The sequence below is a fragment of the Sander vitreus genome, chromosome 24 (assembly GCF_031162955.1).
Source record: "Sander vitreus isolate 19-12246 chromosome 24, sanVit1, whole genome shotgun sequence".
NCBI lineage: Eukaryota > Metazoa > Chordata > Actinopteri > Perciformes > Percidae > Sander > Sander vitreus.
The window spans coordinates 13,125,118-13,145,087 of record NC_135878.1 but is presented as its reverse complement, the minus strand read 5'-3'; the positions used below and the strand labels follow the sequence as shown (position 1 = coordinate 13,145,087).

Here is a 19,970-nt window from a genome sequence, read left to right as displayed (position 1 = left end):
CCTGACAGAGTTCTCTTAAAGACTGCCTTTCTATGTTAAAAGCTGGGGTCTATTTCACAAGGCAGAATTTATAAATCCAGGATAACTGATAAAGGCTTGATCTGATAAAGGCTTGATCTAGTAAATAAAGATTATCATAATCATTGTTATTATTATAACTAAATAACAAAAAGAGATGTAAGAGTAAGAATGTCTGTAGAAATATCCTGTAGTAATATTGTTGAATTCTGTTTTTTCATAAAACAAAAAAACTATGAACTCAATCCCACAAGCCAATCCACTGTCTTTCTTCCCACATTCAAATCCTGTCTAAACCTACCTCTTCAAACTGGCATACTCTATATGAGAGCAGGCAGCACCGGAACAAATACACAGACTGTATGATACACATGTTTTTTTGTGTTTGTTAATTGTTGCACTATTAGTTTGGAAGAGGTTCTCTGCACGGCAACCAATTCTGAAATCAAAGCTTACTCCAAGAGCTCAAAATTTATTCTCAGAAAACCTTGATGATGTTAGGGCTTCGAATCGCAGTGAGCAGGGTTTGAAACCTGGGCGGGGAAACCCCATTGGATTTTGAGTCCAACGTCTTAAACACTCGGCAATCACAGCTCTAAAATGCTTTAATTATTTAGAGTGCAAAACCCCCGAGGCCTGACAGACTTCACCATCAATCGGGCAACAAGGCGGCCTATCTCACAAGTACAATTGCCACCATTAGAAGGTCTGACCTCGGTCAGTTCTGATCAACTCAGCATGTTTGATGGAATTAGCAAGCTCCCCAACTAACGTTAACATTAGCCAGCAGCCGCAGCGGGGCTGCTCGGTCCCTCCACATTTTTTTGCTGAGACAGCCCCGGATATGGACAATCTGTTTAGTCATCTACTTTAGTCGTCTGCTGCTGTCTCGGCAGGGAGTGAAGCAGATGGACCGGATGCTCTGTGCTTTGCTGCTGATCTGCTGTTTTGTTGTATCATAGCAACGGTTTCCACAGCACTCACGATCATTTCCAGGTCAAAAGCCCCTCCAGCGGAGTGGGGAGGGGCACACATAACCTAGGGAGCATGAGCAGGCGCGTAACCCGATCTTACCCTGGGTAAGGTGTACACCTGCACAAAAACCCTGGTTACTAAAGGAGTTCTCTAGGTCTGTTAACCAGGGATCGACCAATACTGGGTTTTTTTATCGGTTTAAAGAAACCGATAACTGGTATTTTGGAACCGATATGCATTTACAGCAATGGATGCTGCTTCTCTGCTTACTGGGGAAAACAAAACTGGGTTTACATTTAAAGTAAATTTCCCCTAGGCCTAACAATACTCTGCACCCAAATAATTACATACTCAAAAAACACAATAGAACTGAGGAGAAACCATTTTCCATTACATTTTCCAGTATATTTGCATCACATCACCGGTTCAATGATTCAATGGCATCACTTACCTGGTGGTAATTGTGAAGTCCGTGTACGTTATTTGCTGGCGCTACCCGAGCTGGCTATGTACTCCTGTAAGAGAGTCGCTGCAACCTTCGGTTTTTGTTCAACAGATTTATTGACATCGAAATCCAGCAGTGAATAAAGTGCTTGTTGCTTGCAATAGTATGTGTTTATGTATGTGTGGTTTTCTGTAAAATAAGGAAAAACAGAATATGTAAATATAACCTGTACATAATGAATGCACACATATACAGATTAAAGATCAATAAGCAACAACTCAATCTGCAATATGCATAATTAAATGCAATATACATAATTGCTATACAATAAATAGTTGCTGTGCAAACAACCAAATAATACTGGATAGTAATGTAAATCAATACAATCCAATGTAGTAAAGAATACACTGTAGGTTTAATTGTACAGTTACATGTATTGGCCACTAGATGGCGATCTAAGACCACAAACAGAACACAGCAGCAGCACTCAGGTCAATAGTCATGTAATAGACCAGTGGCGCAAATGGCATGGTGAAATGTGCTTCAACAATTAAACCAGCAACACCATCGCGAGTGCAACAGTTAATCCTCCAGACTAATCCTCAGCAGGATTGTAAATAACAAATGTACAACACTGTACAAACATGCATCCATGAATAAAAGTATTAACTATTGCTTCTGAATGATATATTTGCAGTAAGTTTCTGGCATTACATTAGACATAAGCATGCTATCCTGAACTATAATAAAGAAAAATACTGTCATGATACTATTTTCAAAGATACAATTCAATGTAAACAGATTTCACTAGGTGAATTCAAATCCTTTGAGTATTTGTGTACTGTGGGAAAAAACCTCACCAAGCGTTTTATTAGTTACCTTATACAGACCCCCAAAATACTGTACAAGCTTCATTGATGAATTTTCTGAAATGCTGTCGTTTATATGTACTGATTTTAATTATTGTATGCTAACTGGTGATTTCAATATTCATATTGGCAATCCGAATGATAACACTGCTAAAGATCTCTGTGCCCTGTTTGATACTTTCGAGCTGTTGCAGCATGTAAATGGCCCTACTCACACGAAAGGCCATACATTGGATTTGGTGCTCAGTAAGGGTCTTAGAATTGCTGGTGTTAATGTTACGGATCTAGCTCTGTCTGACCACTACTGCATTTTCTTTGATGCAGTAGTTTCTCCAGTGATTCACACACAATCTAAATCGGTAACAAAAAGGTATATTACTGACGACACCAGTCTTACTTTCATGGAATTGGTATCTAATAAATTAATTACAGCAGCAGGGTCTGTAGAAGATCATCTCAATCAGTTTAATTCTGAAATACTCGGAGTACTTGATGTCATAGCACCTGTTAGGACTAAAATAAGGTCTGGTAAACAGAAAGCCCCATGGAGAAATGCCCTGACAGTAGCTAATCAGAAAAAAGAATGCAGGAAGGCAGAACGAAGATGGCGAAAAACGAAAACACAGATTGACCATGAGATCTACAAAGATAAACTCTGTCAGTACAACACTGTGCTACGCAGTACAAGGCAGTCCCACTTTTCTGGAATTATTAATGATAATATTAATAATACACGTATGTTATTTGCCACTGTTGATAGGTTAACTAATCCGCCCATGCAGTCGTGCCCTGACTTTGTCTCAACTAAACAATGTAAGGAGTTTGCCGAATTCTTCAGAAATAAAATTGAAAACATAAGATTCTGTATTAGCTCCAATCTGACTGAAAGTATTGACACTTTATTACCCCATACAAAAGTAATGGTCTCTATGTCTGAATTTAATGCTATTAATGATAAAACGCTCGCAGAAATCCTGCAGAATCTTAAGCAATCCCAGTGCTCTCTAGACATCCATGCCTGCTAGTTTCTTCAAAAAAGTTTTCAGTGCGTTTGCAATGGATTTGTTACTTATTGTAAATGGCTCGTTACTCACAGGCAGTTTCCCTGCATCCTTGAAAACTGCAATTATCAGACCCCTTCTGAAAAAGAGAAATCTCGATGCCTCCATACTTAACAACTACAGGCCTATCTCGAATCTGCCCTTCGCAAGCAAAATTATTGAGAAAGTTGCTTTTAATGAAATCAATGAATTCCTGCAAAAAAAATGACATCCTCGATAGCAATCAATCTGGTTTCTGTAAATATCACAGCACAGAAACTGCTCTCATAAAGATTCTAAACGATATTCGCATGAATAATGATGCTGGTAGTTTGACAGTCCTGGTGTTATTAGATCTCACTGCAGCTTTTGACACTGTCGATCACACAATCCTGGATAGATTAGAAAACTGGGTGGGGCTCTCAGGCACTGTCCTCAGGTGGTTCAGGTCATACTTAGATGGCAGGGGATATGTAGTAAGGATGGACAATGTTGAATCTGAGAGAACGACCATGACATATGGAGTTCCACAAGGATCTATCCTTGGGCCCCTTCTATTCAATTTGTATATGCTTCCTCTTTGTCTTTGAGAAAATAAAACAGTGGATGTAACAAATTCTGTTTGGCAACAAAAAAGGAAGACTGTCACTTAGGACTTACCTTGACTCTAGAGGACTAAAAACGAGTACCAAAGTCAAGAATCTTGGTGTAATAATTGATGAAGACCTACATTTTGGTCATCACATTAAAGCGGTAACTAAGTTTGTATCAAAACATGATCTAGAAAAGATCATTAACGCTTTTATTACTTGTAGGGTAGAGTACTGCAATGAGCTTCTTACTAATGCTCCTATTAAGACCATAAAACAGCTGCAACTCATCCAAAATGCTGCTGCAAGAATACTCACAAACACCAAGAGGAGAGAGCACATTACCCCAATTCTCAAATCACTGCACTGGCTTACGGTTAAATTCAGAATCGATTTCAAGGCTTTACTTATTGCCATCAAGTCTTTCAATGGTCTAGGCCCAAAATATATTGCCGACATGTTTATTGACTACAAGCCTAATAGGTCTCTCAGATCAGCAGGTACTGGTCAGCTGGTGGTGCCCAGAGTTCTTTCCAGGAGTGGTGAAACGGCCTTCAGCCATTACGTTGCCCACTGCTGGAACCAGCTTCCGCTGGATCTAAGGCATGCACCAACTGTAACAATTTTTAAATCTAAGTTAAAGACTCCAGAGCTTTCAATTAGGCTTGCTTGATCGTATTTGAATTACTTTATTTGTTTTTAAACTGTTATGCCTTTACAATATGTTTGTCTTCTCATGTATCTCAATTGTATATTTGTTGTTGTTGTTTCTGCCTGTAAAGCACTTTGAATGACCTCTGTGTATGAGAAAGTGCTCTATAAAAAAATTTGCCTTGCCATGTTGACTACACAAACAAAGATACTTGCAACACCAGCATGGACATAAAATTGTGCACTTAAGTTCTCAATAATGCACACGGCAACACAACAAAAGCTTTATACAAGCAACGTGCAACTTAAGGAGCAGCTGTACTCAAATGCGTGAGTCCAAGGAGTGATGTCGGCTCATCAGTCCAGCAGGGAGTTTTCCACAGCCACAGACGAATGCGCAGTAACAGGAAGGTCACTGCTGGGCTAGGGAGCGCTGGTATCTCCGTCGTCAGGCATCCTCGGGAGCTCTAGAAGCTCCATCAGTTTGACGACAGGACGTGTGTAGAGTTTGCCCTTGATGTCGATCTCTGTAGTGCGTACCTTGCCATCATCACTGTGGATGATCCGTGTGATGCATCTGAGAGGCCATAGCGCCCTCGGCAGCTGTGGATCGACCAACAGGACGACAGGATCCGCAGCTAGGTCTGTCGTTGAGTTCCGCCACTTCTGATGTTGTTGGAGACCAGGGAGGTACTTGCGGGTGAACTGACCCCAGAAATGGTCAACGAGTACCTGACTGTGTCGAGAGTGGCGGCGTCCTAGCAGGTCACTGGAGCCATACACAGCTTGAGGCAGCAAAGCATCCCGCCACCCGATGAGCAGAAGATTAGGGGTCACGGGATCAGAATCTGCAAGATCCGATGAAGCATAGCCTAACGGCTTGGAATTGAGATTGAGGACGGTCAGTAGGACCTCCTCAGGGATGACCTGATCCTTCAGGATGGTTTGGAGAGATGCCTTTACAGATTGATTGAAAAGTGCCTGTCTAGTAAACAGGAGATCCTGGTTTCAAATCCCAGCACAACCTTGTTGTTGCAGTGATCACTGCTCTTTGCATTCCATCTGCATGTTTACCCTATCACCATGAAACACAGTATGAAACAAGTATGCTACCCTGGTAGCAAATGTAGAAAGTCAACACAAATGACTGTTTAGACTGTTCTTTAACATGTTACAATCTTGAACCACATCTTAAAAATCTAGAACTTCAACCTGACAATGTAATACTACAACTTAAAATTCTAGAACTGTAATTAACATTCTAGAACAGCAATTTAACAGTCTAGAATATCTAGCACAGTTTAACTTAACATTCTAGAACTGTAACTTATCATTCTAGAATGGTATTGTTACACTCTTGAACAGCATCTTAAAAATCTAGAACGTTAACCTGACATTCTAATACTACAACTTAAAATTCTAGAACTGTTATTAATATTCTAGAAGTGCAATCCCTCTGAATTTATTGTGCAATGCCTCCGAAAAGTCCCCCTCTTCCTGGCCCGATTAATACGATTTTGGAAGGGCTACAAAGACACAGAAGTACTCTTTAGAGAGGACTAGCTGTCGTCTAACGATATATTATACAACTTATACAAGGTGAAAGATAATGGAAGATTTAATATTACAGAAGTACACATGGAGGTGCTGTAGCTTCAATCAATCAATCAATCAACATTTATTTATATAGCACTTTACAGTAACCAAAAGGTATCCAAAGTGCTTCACATCAGAAACCAAGACTAAAACACACATCATATAACATATCATACAATAAAAAGAATGACACATAGAAACAATAAAATCAGAAAAGGTTATATATAAATAGGAGAGGGAAATTGTCACACCACTACTATGTATTAAAAGCCTTTCTAAACAGATAAGTTTTGAGTTTAGACCTAAAAAGCGCTACATCTGTAGTCGTCCGAATTTCAGGGGGTAACTTGTTCCAGAGTCTTGGGGCAGCGACTGCAAAAGTCTGATCACCCCATCGTTTGTACTTTAACCTTGGGACTTCTAAAACCAGCTGATTTGGGGCCAGGCCGTTTAAGGCCTTGAAAACAAACAATAAAATCTTAAAATTGATCCTAAAATGCACAGGGAGCCAATGTAGGATGTAGAGAACGGGAGTGATGTGTGCGCGTCTAGATGTATTTGTTAAAAAGCGAGCAGCAGCATTTTGTACAAGTCGTGAGATGGAGGTCTGGTTCAGACCAACATAGAGAGCATTACAATAATCCAACCTTGAACTAATGAAAGCATGAATAGCCTTTTCTAGATCATGCCTGTTAAGGAAGGGTTTAACTTTAGCCAGGAGACGAAGCTGGAAAAAGCTCATTCTAACAACATTGCTGATTTGCTTATCAAATTTCATGTTGCAATCAAAAGTAACCCCCAGATTTTTGACAGCTGACCCTAAAGGCAACATATGTAAAGAAAACAGGGTGGGGTCAAGAATGGAACCCTGGGGTACCCCACAGGAGAGAGGAGCAGTTGACGAGGATAAGTCACCAATCATGACAGAGAAGCTTCTATTTGTCAAATAGGATCTAAACCATGTAAGTACTGAGCCTTGGATGCCTACACACTGATCAAGGCGAGAGAGGAGGACTGCATGATCCACTGTATCAAATGCCGCTGTGAGGTCCAAAAGCACTAAAACAGCCAGATTCCTGGCATCTACAGTCAAGGCATTATCATTGTGCACTCTAAGCAGTGCAGACTCAGTGCTATGACGTGATCTAATACCAGATTGAAATTTTTCAAACACACAGTTCAGTTGCAAAAAGGCTTGTAACTGTATAAAAACAACTTTTTCCAAAACCTTTGACAGAAAAGGCAGATGTGAAACTGGTCTAAAATTGGACAATACTGTGGGGTCAAGCTGAGGCTTCTTAAGTAGGGGCCTGACCACAGCATGTTTAAAAGCAGCTGGGACAGAACCTAAACTAAGACAGGAATTAAAAAAAGTAAGAAGACTTGACCCAATGGTGCTATTAAAAGCCTCCTTCACTATCCTGGCAGGAACAATGTCTAAAGGACAGTTGGTTGGTTTTATGTGTTGCACTACCTCAGTTAGCAATGTCAGAGAAACTGGCTTAAATTCCCCAAACCCAGCAGAGTGCACAGGAGCAGCAGGTACAAACACATTGAAATTAGCACTGGCGTTTTGCCTGATAGATGCAACTTTGTCAATAAAATAACAGAGAACATTCTCACATGTACTGTATGAAACATCTGTCAGAGCAGAGGTGCATGGATTCACAACAGAGTTTATCACATTGAATAGCACTCTAGGTTCATGGCAACTGCTAGCTATGACAGATGAGAGATGCTGCATCTTCGCCACCTTCACAGCCTTCTGGTATGCTGCTAGACTGTCCCTTAATAAACCCAGAGATACATGCAAATTGTCCTTCTTCCACCTTCGTTCAGTTTTTCTGCAGTGTTGCCTAAGAGCCCTTGTGGTGTCATTTAGCCAAGGGTCCACCTTAGGTTTAATAGTTTTAGCCCGAACAGGGGCAATAGAGTCTAAAATGTCAGTGCATGTGGAGTGGAACACAGAGAGAATGTTATCTGGGGAAGAGGGAGATACCAGAACATTCTTTGCATAAAACTGTGAGCCCACAAACGCAGAAGCAAACTCTCCAGCTGTAGAGGAGGTGATGCAGCGGGGCCTAGAAGCTGAGGATATAGGCCGACTAGCAGGTGGCGGAACACTGATCTCAAACCTGATGGGGAAGTGATCTGAAATACCAGTTTATGTTATTTCACTAAGTGAAACTGAAAGCCCATATGAGATGATGAGATCCAGGGTGTGGCCAAGATGATGTGTCGGCCCTTACACACATTGATTAAGGCCAAATGAGTTCAAAAGAGTTTTAAAATCATGAGCAAGTGGGTTTGAGGGGCAACACACATGGATATTTAAGTCCCCACAAACCAGGAGCTTGTCATATTTAGGAACAACATCAGCTAAAAACTCTGAAAACTCGCTCATAAAATCCTTGTTGAGTTTTGGTGGGCGATAAATAACTGCACACAACACAGGAGAATCCAGATCAGCCACAAACAGCTGAAGCTCAAAACTATTATAACAGGATGCAGGTAATAATCTGCAGCTGTACTCATCTTTGAAGAGAGTGGCCAGCCAACCACCTTGACCTGACACTCTGGGCGAGTTGAGGAAAGAACAGCTGGGGGGGAGGGGCTCCGAGAAGGCGCTGTCATCACCTGGTTTCAGCCAGGTATCCATCAACAACAGAAAGTCCAGCGCATTTGTTGTAAAGAAGTCATTCAATATAAAAGTCTTATTCGTGAGTGATCTAGTGTTGATCAGCGCCATGCGAATTGAGCGTCTTTCTGTCTGTTGGGAAGCACGATTGATCGGGCAGAGATTCCCATGCTCGCAGCCTCGCTTTGAGCGCTTCCTGTTCCAGCAGCAGGAAGATGGGCACTCGGAGTCGGGTGCAGTCGACCGGAGACACCGTAACTGTGTACCAGAAAACGCCGCGGATTGCAGCCGATGAACTCCGCGGAAAACCCAACACACGGATAGCCCAGATCGCTGGTGGAGGATGATGCCAGGTACTATCTGAGCCTGACACGTACTCCTCCTCTCTTACCGTGTCTCCTGTGGCGATTGTTGCGGAGCGGCAGGCAGGGCTGACGCCATAGATAGGCCGGTATGGACGCCAGGAAAGGCGGCGGCGTAGATTCTCAAGAATCTTTGAGTTCAGGACTGTGTCAGTGAGGTGTTATACCACCTGACTAACCAGTTAACTAACTTGGACGGGAAATACACAGAATAGCTTATTATTGCCCTTGGGGACTTTTAACAGTGCAAACCTCAGCAAAATCTTAGTTATAGTAAATGTTAGAATGTATCAATCAGCCAATATATTATACAGCTTATATCAGGTGAAAGATAATGGAAGATTTAATATTACAGAAGCACACATGGAGGTGCTGTGGCTTAGTTGGTGAAAGTGCCAGTCTAGTAAATAGGAGATCCTGGGTTCAGAGTCCGAGCAGCACCTTGTTGTTGCAGTGATCACCACTCTTTGCATTCTATCTGCATGTTTACCCTATCAGCATGCTACACAGTACGGGACAAGTATGCTACCCTGGTAGTAAATGGAAAAAGTTAACACAAAGAACTGTCTAGACTGCTGTTTTAACATGTTACAATCTTGAACCACATCTTAAAAATCTAGAACTTCAACCTGATAATGGCATACTACAACATAACATTCCAGAACTGTAATGAACATTCTAGAACAGCAATTTAACAGTCTAGAATGGTATTGTTACACTCTTGAACCGCATCTTCAAAATCTAGAACGTTAACGTGACATTCTAATACTACGACATGAAAGTCTAGAACTGTAATTAACATTCTAGAACAGCAATTTAACAGTCTAGTATATCTCACCCAGCTTAACTGAACATTCTAGAACTGTAAAATAACATTCTAGAATGGTATTGTTACACTCTTGAACCGCATCTTCAAAAATCTAGAACGTTAACCTGACATTATAATACTACGACTTAAAATTCTAGAACTGTAATTAACATTCTAGAACAGCAATTTAACAGTCTAGTATATCTCACCCAGCTTAACTTAACATTCTAGAACTGTAACTTAACATTCTAGAATGGTATTGTTACACTCTTGAACCGCATCTTAAAATCTAGAACGTTAACCTGACATTCTAATACTACGACTTAAAATTCTAGAACTGTAATTAACATTCTAGAACAGCAATTTAACAGTCTAGTATATCTCACCCAGCTAAACTTAACATTCTAGAACTGTAACTTAACATTCTAGAATGGTATTGTTACACTCTTGAACCGCATCTTCAAAATCTAGAACGTTAACGTGACATTCTAATACTACGACATGAAAGTCTAGAACTGTAGTTAGCATTCTAGAACAGCAATTTAACAGTCTAGTATATCTCACCCAGCTTAACTTAACATTCTAGAACTGTAACTTAACATTCTAGAATGGTATTGTTACACTCTTGAACCGCATCTTCAAAATCTAGAACGTTAACCTGACATTCTAATACTACGACTTAAAATGCTAGAACTGTTATTAACATTCTAGAAGTGCAATCCCTCTGGAAATATTGTGCAATGTCTCCGAACTGTTATTAACATTCTAGAAGTGCAATCCCTCTGAATTTATTGTGCAATGTCTCTGAAAAGTCCCCCTCTTCCTGGATGGATTAATACGATTTTGAAGGGCTACAAAGACACAGAAGTACTCTTCAGAAAGGACTAGCTTTCGTCTATCGAGCTACGTCTATGATGAGACGATGGGTCCAACGGTCGCGAAGCAACTAAAGTCTGTTAAAATTAGCCCGGCTAGCTCAGTCGGTAGAGCATGAGACTCTTAATCTCAGGGTCGTGGGTTCGAGCCCCACGTTGGGCGATGTTATATTTGAAAGTGGGAATCTTTGAGTTCAGGACTCTGTCAGTGAGGTGTTATACCACCTGAATAACAAGTTAACTAACTTGGAGGGAAATACACAGAATACCTTATAATTGCCCTTGGGGACTTTAACAGTGCAAACCTCAGCAAAATCTTAGTTATAGTAAATGTTAGAATGTATCAATCAGCCAATATATTATACAGCTTATATAAGGTGAAAGATAATGGAAGATTTAATATTACAGAAGCACACATGGAGGTGCTGTGGCTTAGTTGGTGAAAGTGACAGTCTAGTAAATAGGAGATCCTGGGTTCAAATCCCAGCAGCACCTTGTTGTTGCAGTGATCACCACTCTTTGCATTCTATCTGCATGTTTACCCTATCACCATGCTACACAGTACGGGACAAGTATGCTACCCTGGTAGTAAATGGAAAAAGTTAACACAAAGGACTGTCTAGACTGCAGTTTTAACATGTTACAATCTTGAACCACATCTTAAAAATCTAGAACTTCAACCTGATAATGGCATACTACAACATAACATTCCAGAACTGTAATTAACATTCTAGAACTGTAACTTAACATTCTAGAATGGTATTGTTACACTCTTGAACCGCATCTTCAAAATCTAGAACGTTAACCTGACATTCTAATACTACGACTTAAAATTCTAGAACTGTAATTAACATTCTAGAACAGCAATTTAACAGTCTAGTATATCTCACCCAGCTTAACTTAACATTCTAGAACTGTAACTTAACATTCTAGAATGGTATTGTTACACTCTTGAACCGCATCTTCAAAATCTAGAACGTTAACCTGACATTCTAATACTACGACTTAAAATGCTAGAACTGTAATTAACATTCTAGAACAGCAATTTAACAGTCTAGAATATCTCGCCTAGCTAAACTTAACATTCTATATCCGTAACTTAACATTCTAGAATGGTATTGTTACACTCTTGAACCGAATCTTAAAAATCTAGAACGTTAACCTGACATTCTAATACTACGACTTAAAATTCTAGAACTGTAATTAACATTCTAGAACAGCAATTTAATAGTCTAGAATATCTCGCCTAGCTTAACTTAACATTCTAGAACTGTAACTTAACATTCTAGAATGGTATTGTTACACTCTTGAACCGCATCTTCAAAATCTAGAACGTTAACCTAACATTCTAACACTATGACATTAAAGTCTAGAACTGTAATTAACATTCTAGAACAGCAATTTAACAGTCTAGTATATCTCACCCAGCTTAACTTAACATTCTAGAACTGTAACTTAACATTCTAGAATGGTATTGTTACACTCTTGAACCGCATCTTCAAAATCTAGAACGTTAGACCTGACATTCTAATACTACGACTTAAAATGCTAGAACTGTTATTAACATTCTAGAAGTGCAATCCCTCTGGAAATATTGTGCAATGTCTCCGAACTGTTATTAACATTCTTGAAGTGCAATCCCTCTGAAATTTATTGTGCAATGTCTCTGAAAAGTCCCCCTCTTCCTGGATGGATTAATACGATTTTGAAGGGCTACAAAGACACAGAAGTACTCTTCAGAAAGGACTAGCTGTCGTCTATCGAGCTACGTCTATGATGAGACGATGGGTCCAACGGTCGCGAAGCAACTAAAGTCTGTTAAAATTAGCCCGGCTAGCTCAGTCGGTAGAGCATGAGACTCTTAATCTCAGGGTCGTGGGTTCGAGCCCCACGTTGGGCGATATTATATTTGAAAGCGGGAATCTTTGAGTTCAGGACTCTGTCAGTGAGGTGTTATACCACCTGAATAACAAGTTAACTAACTTGGAGGGAAATACACAGAATAGCTTATTATTGCCCTTGGGGACTTTAACAGTGCAAACCTCAGCAAAATCTTAGTTATAGTAAATGTTAGAATGTATCAATCAGCCAATATATTATACAGCTTATATAAGGTGAAAGATAATGGAAGATTTAATATTACAGAAGCACACATGGAGGTGCTGTGGCTTAGTTGTTGAAAGTGCCAGTCTAGTAAACAGGAGATCCTGGGTTCAAATCCCAGCAGCACCTTGTTGTTGCAGTGATCACCACTCTTTGCATTCTATCTGCATGTTTACCCTATCAGCATGCTACACAGTACGGGACAGTTATGCTACCCTGGTAGTAAATGGAAAAAGTTAACACAAAGAACTGTCTAGACTGCTGTTTTAACATGTTACAATCTTGAACCACATCTTAAAAATCTAGAACTTCAACCTGATAATGGCATACTACAACATAACATTCCAGAACTGTAACTTAACATTCTAGAATGGTATTGTTACACTCTTGAACCGCATCTTCAACATCTAGAACGTTAACCTGACATTCTAATACTACGACTTAAAATTCTAGAACTGTAATTAACATTCTAGAACAGCAATTTAACAGTCTAGTATATCTCACCCAGCTTAACTTAACATTCTAGAACTGTAACTTAACATTCTAGAATGGTATTGTTACACTCTTGAACCGCATCTTAAAAATCTAGAACGTTAACCTGACATTCTAATACTACAACTTAACATTCTAGAACTGTAATTAACATTCTAGAACAGCAATTTAACAGTTGAGTATATCTCACCCAGCTTAACTTAACATTCTAGAACTGTAACTTAACATTCTAGAATGGTATTGTTACACTCTTGAACCGCATCTTCAAAAATCTAGAACGTTAACCTGACATTCTAATACTACGACTTAACATTCTAGAACTGTAATTAACATTCTAGAACAGCAATTTAATAGTCTAGAATATCTCGCCTAGCTAAACTTAACATTCTAGAACTGTAACTTAACATTCTAGAATGGTATTGTTACACTCTTGAACCGCATCTTAAAAATCTAGAACGTTAACCTGACATTCTAATACTACGACTTAAAATGCTAGAACTGTTATTAACATTCTAGAAGTGCAATCCCTCTGAATTTATTGTGCAATGTCTCCGAACTGTTATTAACATTCTAGAAGTGCAATCCCTCTGAATTTATTGTGCAATGTCTCTGAAAAGTCCCCCTCTTCCTGGATGGATTAATACGATTTTGAAGGGCTACAAAGACACAGAAGTACTCTTCAGAAAGGACTAGCTGTCGTCTATCGAGCTACGTCTATGATGAGACGATGGGTCCAACGGTCGCGAAGCAACTAAAGTCTGTTAAAATTAGCCCGGCTAGCTCAGTCGGTAGAGCATGAGACTCTTAATCTCAGGGTCGTGGGTTCGAGCCCCACGTTGGGCGATATTATATTTGAAAGCGGGAATCTTTGAGTTCAGGACTCTGTCAGTGAGGTGTTATACCACCTGAATAACAAGTTAACTAACTTGGAGGGAAATACACAGAATAGCTTATTATTGCCCTTGGGGACTTTAACAGTGCAAACCTCAGCAAAATCTTAGTTATAGTAAATGTTAGAATGTATCAATCAGCCAATATATTATACAGCTTATATAAGGTGAAAGATAATGGAAGATTTAATATTACAGAAGCACACATGGAGGTGCTGTGGCTTAGTTGGTGAAAGTGCCAGTCTAGTAAACAGGAGATCCTGGGTTCAAATCCCAGCAGCACCTTGTTGTTGCAGTGATCACCACTCTTTGCATTCTATCTGCATGTTTACCCTATCAGCATGCTACACAGTACGGGACAGGTATGCTACCCTGGTAGTAAATGGAAAAAGTTAACACAAAGAACTGTCTAGACTGCTGTTTTAACATGTTACAATCTTGAACCACATCTTAAAAATCTAGAACTTCAACCTGATAATGGCATACTACAACATAACATTCCAGAACTGTAATTAACATTCTAGAACTGTAACTTAACATTCTAGAATGGTATTGTTACACTCTTGAACCGCATCTTCAACATCTAGAACGTTAACCTGACATTCTAATACTACGACTTAAAATTCTAGAACTGTAATTAACATTCTAGAACAGCAATTTAATAGTCTAGAATATCTCGCCTAGCTTAACTTCACATTCTATAACTGTAACTTAACATTCTAGAATGGTATTGTTACACTCTTGAACCACATCTTAAAAATCTAGAACGTTAACCTGACATTCTAATACTACGACTTAAAATTCTAGAACTGTAATTAACATTCTAGAACAGCAATTTAACAGTCTAGTATATCTCACCCAGCTTAACTTAACATTCTAGAACTGTAAATTAACATTCTAGAATGGTATTGTTACACTCTTGAACCGCATCTTAAAATCTAGAACGTTAACCTGACATTCTAATACTACAACTTAATATTCTAGAACTGTAATTAACATTCTAGAACAGCAATTTAACAGTCTAGTATATCTCACCCAGCTTAACTTAACATTCTAGAACTGTAACTTAACATTCTAGAATGGTATTGTTACACTCTTGAACCGCATCTTCAAAATCTAGAACGTTAACCTGACATTCTAATACTACGACTTAAAATTCTAGAACTGTAATTAACATTATAGAACAGCAATTTAATAGTCTAGAATATCTCACCCAGCTTAACTTAACATTCTAGAACTGTAATTAACATTCTAGAATGGTATTGTTACACTCTTGAACCGCATCTTAAAAATCTAGAACGTTAACCTGACATTCTAATACTACGACTTAAAATTCTAGAACTGTAATTAACATTCTAGAACAGCAATTTAATAGTCTAGAATATCTCGCCTAGCTTAACTTCACATTCTATAACTGTAACTTAACATTATAGAATGGTATTGTTACACTCTTGAACCACATCTTAAAAATCTAGAACGTTAACCTGACATTCTAATACTACAACATAAAAGTCTAGAACAAAAGTTACAAGATTTCAGATTTTTAAGATTCTCTTCTCTGCTTCTTTTCATAGTCGTCAGATTAATCTACCATAACATAAAAAAATAGAGGGAGCAGTCCAGTACAGCCCGACCAGGCTCCTCTCCTTAACCTGTCTCTCTTAGTTATGCTGTTATAGTTTTAGACTGCTGGGTGATATCCTTTGAGACACTGAGTTTCTCTCTTCTCTCTGTTTCCATCTGTGTGCATCCTTGTCCCAAAAATGCTTGTTACCAACTCAGCTCTGGGGATCTTATTCCCCGTAGTCCTTATATGTTTCTTTTGCCCAGCATGTTTCCTTGGACTAGGGTGGCACCTAAATCCTGGTCGCAGCTGTCCCGGTGGTCCTGCTCCGCGCCCTGCTATGCCCTGCTACGTCCTGCTACGCCCTGCTATGTCCTTCTACGCCCTGCTATGCCCGCTACGCGTTGCAGACTAACTAACTCAGACTAAAAAGACATACATTAGTAAGAGGGGGGGGGGGAAATACATCACATAATACAAACTAAATAAGAAACAAAAATGCTGTAAAAACTATCCAATTTATCAATAAATATTCACTTGTTCCATAAAAGCTGCTTGTCCGGTCTTTTAAAAATCCACCGTGATGATAGGAGTTTTGTAGCAGTAGGCAAACTATTCCATGGCATGATACCAGTATAAAAGAAATAATTTTAAATTGCATTACTAGCTCTAGGAACTATGCAAGTGCAGATGCTGGCCCTAGTATTATGACTATGCTGCATGTGGACCATGGTTACATTAGAGCATAGATATTTGGGGGCATGACCATTAACAATGTTAAACATATGGTTCAGTTTAAGTTGTTCTACTCTTAGATGTACTGGTAGAAGACCCGCTCTTGTAAACTCTTCCCTACCAATATGAGTATGGGGGGGGGTGCTTTTAACAGGTACCGAATTACATTGTTTTGCAGCACTTGGAATTTGTTTTTAAGTTTCACAGTCAACCCTGAAAACCATGCAGAGCAAGCACAATCCACATGACATTGAATCAGAGTTAATACCAATAATTTCTTTACAGAAAAATCGAAAAGCTTTGTCTTGCGATATAAAAACTTTAACTTACAGGCACATTTGTGAGTATTTATCTTTTGCATTATTATTATGAATATGCTTTGGACACCATAATTGACATGCCACGTCTTTGACCCATATATCTTGCCATGTTTTGTAGAAAGTGTAACCTGCAATGGGGGAGACGAAGCTGAGCATTCTAAGCTGATTGGCTACATAATGGACTACCTGTCCATGCTGACCGGACACAGGTCCATTGTGCTCACCAACATGACCAAAGAGCACGTAACCAAGTGTGAGACGTGGAGTCATGGAAAGAGATTTCAAGTTCTGGTTAGTATTTATTTAGGGGTGGTGGGTCCAAGCAATGAACATTTCATTGGTGAAATTAAAATGAGTGTCTTTGTTGAAGTCAGCATTGTAAAGTCCCATAAGCCACACACACAAGTCACCAGTGAATTGTTCTGCTCTTTTAAAGTCCACCTCTCCACAGAAATACACTGTTTAGTTTAATATTTTATATCCTAAGGTGGATGACCACAAAACGGTGCGGTCATTTGGACAATTTTCCCTGAATAATGAGGAGTACAGATGGCTGGAACACTTGACGAAGGGCATTTGCTGTAGGCCAGGACAGGACAGCATATATGTATTCCACACACCACTCGGCAGGCAGATCCAGAAGCTGCTGAACTTCCTCCATCTGGCTTGGGTGGATGCCGGTTTGAAGGGGACTGTAACCTTCAATCAGATTCGGAGCAGCGTCTCCACTAAAGTAAGAAATTAATATAAAATTGGATTATGGCCATAGATCAGAATTTTTAGAATTATCAATTTTTGGGCGATAACTACAAGTGAGATGATGTTAACGTTTGCATTTAAGTAGAAGTAACAAATTTGGTGTAAACACATTTTAGAGACTGGATGTCATAAGTTTATTGGGAGTGTTGATTAAGACTGTTGACACACAATTGCTCAAAGGACTGTTTTCATATAAAACTTTTGTAAAAACTTTTTTGTTTGGGTTTCCAGGCCAGCCGACACCTCTTAGAGACGGAGAGGAAGCAGGTGGCAACCCAGATGTGCCGGACAATATGTCTGGCTACAAAACGAGAAGGCTGAGGCTGAAAGCCCTGGAGGATGCCCTCGATGATGATGATGATGATGATGATGACCTCGATTCCAGCTCAAATGAGGAATCTGTTTATGATGACCACACTACATCTGACTCATTGTCTGAGGAGGAGATGAGCAGATGGCAAAAGCGAAAACAATCTGGCTGTGATGTGAGCCCATCCGCTGATGCCAAAGAAACAGAAGTGAATGTCATTCCACATCCCTCTAAAAGGAGGTTGACCTTCAAAGGTCACAAGAAGGATTCGCATCACCTACAAAGTGCAATGTATTAGTCAACAAATTGAGGTCACCAATTGCAAACTATTACCTAAAAAAAATGTCTGTCACAACACCTCTGCTCAGGCAAGGTTTAGCACCCAGGGCAGGCACTGAGGGTTGTGCCAGCGCCCCTCGTCCTCACTGAGGAGACAGCTGGAGCGATGGAGGAAACCCCAGCAGAAACTAGCTCGCCCCTCCCTCCGCCTCATCCTGTCCCCTCCTTCTCTACTACTATAAATGTTGAATGAGATGAGAAAATGAAATGTTTTTTTACAGTGTGTTCAGGGCACCAGTAGCTAACTTGAGGCCCTTTTACTTTACTTTTATTTTTTTTACACCGGTTTGGGTTTTAATAATAAATGTTCCGAACAGCATGTTTGTCTCTGCCTCTTGCTTTAAGTTTTAAGTTTTCACTGGGGATGGCCAAAGATGCAAATGTGGAATTATTTCAACGGCTCATATTTCAAAGACCGTTTGAGGTATTGGACTGATTCCAATTAGAAATGGAAGCCTGGAGATTGCTGCATCCAACACAGTTCACTGTAACACTCTAGGTACATGTACTGATGAATTATCAATCCGGAGAATGCTTCCAAATTCTCATCTATGGGTATGCCCGTAGATGAGAATCTGGAAGTACTTCAAAGGCTCATATTTCAAAGACAGTGAGAAGTATCGATTCTCGATTCCGATTCTTTGAGGGGTGGAGTTGAAACGGGTCACGTGTCTATTTTCACAAATAAGAGGAACGTTTTATTTTGATTCAATGGTGGTTTGCAGTTTTACAGCTTTTTCAATTTAAAATAAAGCCACACTTGAGCGCTGCTTACTGTTCTCCTTGGTTGCAACACATGCGCCTGGCCGCTACAGAAACCAAAACTTGTGCATATTAAATTGGGAAGTGATGATCGGATTTGAAACCAAATCCTCTAAACGATTCCAATAAAGAAACAACTCTACTGGAATCGTAATATTTGAAACGATTCCAAGTAGGAATCGGTTCTCGATGACCAATCCTAACTGTGGAGATAGGTCTGGCAATGCGAGACTACGCACTTTACAACCATGCAGTATATATTGCTAAAAGGACTTGCATGTCAAGAACAATAACTATAAATTTGACTAAAAATGTAGTTTTAAAAAAAACAGAGTCCACACTAACTGCACAGCCGCCGGCCTGCTATTATCTCTGGCTCTCTGAAGCTCTGGGCAACGCGGTGTACAATTGTGTAAAACAATACTACATACATTCCTGTAATCTTAAGTAGCAACAGCTGCTATATTAGTGTATTGTGTATTATCAGCGCATTTGGCATGCTCATTATAGTTGTCTTTCTTGGTCTTGAAGTTGTTCTACTTGCACAAACATTACTGTATAAAGTACAAAATGATGAGAACTGGAAACAATGTTAGATCAGTACATCCTGGAATAAAACATTATCTGCTTAGAAGTGAATTTAATTGAATAATACTCAAAAATAAGTTGTGGGGTCCCTGTCAACCAATAAAAAACAGGTAAGAGAAGAAAATAAACAATCTCGTAAATATCAATTGACCCCACACATGTAATAAAATATCTGGCATTATGGCTCAGATGACATTACTATTATTACATGTAATAATGGTATTTAATAATGGCATTCATT

General features: G+C 39.5%; 1 protein-coding gene and 6 non-coding genes across 7 annotated transcripts in view; all 7 read left to right on the top strand.

Moving 5' to 3' along the window:
- LOC144512820 (uncharacterized) overlaps window positions 1-19,970 on the top strand; it is a 289,800-nt gene that overhangs the window by 217,088 nt on the left and 52,742 nt on the right. The gene's annotated exons all lie outside the window — the stretch shown is intronic.
- On the top strand, window positions 10,958-11,030 carry trnak-cuu (transfer RNA lysine (anticodon CUU)). Its single transcript has one exon. It is a non-coding gene; the product is annotated as a tRNA-Lys (tRNA).
- trnat-agu (transfer RNA threonine (anticodon AGU)) lies at window positions 11,289-11,362 on the top strand. Its single transcript has one exon. It is a non-coding gene; the product is annotated as a tRNA-Thr (tRNA).
- Window positions 12,695-12,767, top strand: trnak-cuu (transfer RNA lysine (anticodon CUU)). Its single transcript has one exon. It is a non-coding gene; the product is annotated as a tRNA-Lys (tRNA).
- Window positions 13,026-13,099, top strand: trnat-agu (transfer RNA threonine (anticodon AGU)). Its single transcript has one exon. It is a non-coding gene; the product is annotated as a tRNA-Thr (tRNA).
- Window positions 14,233-14,305, top strand: trnak-cuu (transfer RNA lysine (anticodon CUU)). The gene has a single exon. It is a non-coding gene; the product is annotated as a tRNA-Lys (tRNA).
- trnat-agu (transfer RNA threonine (anticodon AGU)) lies at window positions 14,564-14,637 on the top strand. Its single transcript has one exon. It is a non-coding gene; the product is annotated as a tRNA-Thr (tRNA).